The 2,853-nt window shown below is 39.3% G+C and overlaps 1 non-coding gene across 1 annotated transcript; it reads left to right on the top strand.

Annotated features, from left to right (window-relative positions):
- Positions 1-2,161: 2,161 nt before the first annotated feature.
- On the top strand, positions 2,162-2,233 carry TRNAQ-UUG (transfer RNA glutamine (anticodon UUG)). Its single transcript has one exon. It is a non-coding gene; the product is annotated as a tRNA-Gln (tRNA).
- The last annotated feature ends 620 nt before the right edge of the window (positions 2,234-2,853 follow it).

The following is a 2,853-nucleotide window of genomic DNA, read 5'->3' as shown; positions in this document are numbered from 1 at the left end:
CAGTGGCTTGCAAAAGTACTCACCACCGTTTGCCATTTTTCGTGTTTTGCTATATCACAAACAAGAATTTCACAATTTTTATTTGAGGGTTTGCATCAGTTCATGTAAAGAACATACCTACAACTGTGAACATTTGGTTTTCTTTAGCAGCCTGACCAAGAAGATTGAAGATCTGGAGTTGGTAATGTATGAGGAAAAATACGACATAGTAGGAATAACTGAGACATGGTTAGACGACAGCTATGACTGGGCGGCTAACTTGTAAGGATATGATTTGTTTAGGAGGGATCGTAAAAAAAGGAAAGGGGTGGAGTCTGTCTATATATAAAGTCCACTTTAAAGCCCACACTAAGAGAAGATATACAAGAGGGAAGTGAAAAGGTGGAGTCTCTATGGGTTGAGATACAAGGAGGTAAAAGTAATAAAATCCTCATAGGGGTTTGTTATAAGCCACCAAATATAACAGAAACCACTGAAAATGTATTATTGAAACAAATAGACAAAGCAGCAAATCACAATGAGGGGATTATTATGGGGGACTTCAACTACCCCGACATACTGTAGACTGGGAAACTGAAACCTGCGTATCTCAGAAAGGAAACCAATTTCTGTCAGTGACCAAGGATAATTATCTGTCACAACTTGTGCAGGGCCCAACTAGAGGGACAGCCCTTCTGGACTTAATTTTAAGCAACAGGCCAGATAGAATAACAGGAGTCGATGGGCACCTAGGGAACAGTGGCCACAATATAATACAATTCCACTTGTCCTTCAGTAAGGTGCCCTGGAAGAGGGTTACGAAAATGCTGAATTTCAGGAAAGCAAAGTTTGATCAGCTTAGAGAGGACCTTCGCTGAATTGATTGGGACAATGTCCTCAAAAATAGGAGCACAGAAAATAAATGGGAAATATTTAAAACAGTTTTACACACCCAATGCGAGATAGCCATACCGTACAGAAATAAAAGGGCTAAGAACAGGAGAACACCAATGTGGCTAAATAAGGGCGTAAAAAGGGCAATAAATAACAAGAGCAAAGCATTTAAGAAGCTAAAACAAGAAGGCAATGAAGGAGCATTAAAAAGTGATAGAGAAAAAAATAAAGTGTGTAAAAAACAAATACATTTAGCAAAAGTGGAAACTGAGAGACTCATTGCTAAGGAAAGTAAAACAAACCCCAAACTATTCTTTAATTATATAAACAGTAAAAAGATTAAAATTGATGGTGTCGGCCCTTTAAAGAACAATGAGGGTGAAATCATAGAGAGCGATGTGGAAAAAGCAAATGTTTTAAATACTTTTTTCTCAACAGTGTTCACACAGGAAAAGGATTTGCCAGGGGAAATGCAGAGTGACAATGTAAACTCCCCATAAACTCCCCTACCTGCCTAACCCAGGAAGAAGTGCAGAACCGCCTTAGTAAGATTAAAATAGACAAATCACCAGGCCGTGATGGCATTCATCCTCGGGTATTAAGGGAGTTAAGTAATGTGATAGACAGGCCTCTATTCCTTATATTTAAAGACTCTATAGAAACTGGATCTGTTCCTTTTGATTGACGGCAAGCAAATGTGGTACCAATATTCAAAAAGGGGTGTAAAAGGGAACCTGGAAACTATAGGCCGGTAAGCTTAACATCTGTTGTTTGTAAAATTTTTGAAGAGTTTCTAAGGGATACCATTATGGAATATCTCAATGTTAATAAATGTTTAACTCCATATCAACAAGGATTTATGAAGGATCGCTCCTGTCAAACTAACCTGATCAGCTTCTATGAGGATGTAAGCTCTCAAATGGACCAAGGAGAATCATTGGATGCCATTTATCTCGACTTCTCTAAAGCATTTGACACTGTCCCACATAAAAGATTGGTAAGTAAAATGAGAAAGCTTGGGCTAGGGGAAAATGTGTGTAGATGGGTAGGTAGCTGGCTTAGTGATAGAAAACAAAGAGTGGTTATTAATGGTGCATACTCAGTTTGGGCCAGGGTTACTAGTGGGGTACCACAGGGTTCTGTATTGGGCCCCCTACTACTTAATATATTTATTAATGATCTAGTGGCTGGCTTACACAGTAAAATATCAGTATTTGCAGATGATACAAAACTATGTAAGATAGTTAACACAAAGGAGGACAGTTTGCAACTACAGACAGATTTGAGTGGTTCCATGGTGTAATGGTTAGCACTCTGGACTTTGAATCCAGTGATCTGAGTTCAAATCTCAGTGGAATCTGAGCACACATTTCGATTTTAACAGAGGCTGGACAGACATCTAACTGGGATGATTTAGCGAATCCTGCTTTGAGCAGGGGGTTGGACCAGATGGCCCAGGAGGTCCCTTCCAACTCTACGATTCTATGATTCTATGAGTAAATTGGAGAATTGGGCTGAAAAATGGCAAATGAGGTTTAACACAGATAATTGTAAGGTTATGCACATGGAAAGGAGAAACAGATGCTACAATTACTTACTAAATGGGAAACTGCTGGGGAAATCAGATATGGAAAAAGACTTAGGCATCTTAGTCAATAAGAAGCTAAATTGGAGTGCCCAGTGTCAGGCAGCTGCCACCAAAGCAAATAGGGTCATGGGATGCATTAGAAGAGGTCTGGGGACACGAGATGAAAACATAATTCTCCCTCTGTACAAATCACTCGTCAGACCACACTTGGAGTAGTGTGTGCAATTTTGGATGCCGGTGCTTAAGAAAGACATTACTGAACTTGAAAGGGTTCAAAGGCAGGCTACTAAAATGATAAATGGAGTTGGTTCACTACAATAGCCAGAAAGGTTATCAAAATTAGGTCTATTTACTCTAGAAAAGAGAAGACTTATGGGAGACCTAATATATAT

This window comes from Dendrobates tinctorius, unplaced genomic scaffold, assembly GCF_039654945.1.
Source record: "Dendrobates tinctorius isolate UK_male_01 unplaced genomic scaffold, ASM3965494v1 ptg000037l, whole genome shotgun sequence".
NCBI classification, from domain to species: domain Eukaryota; kingdom Metazoa; phylum Chordata; class Amphibia; order Anura; family Dendrobatidae; genus Dendrobates; species Dendrobates tinctorius.
This window is presented reverse-complemented; position numbering and strand designations above follow the sequence as displayed.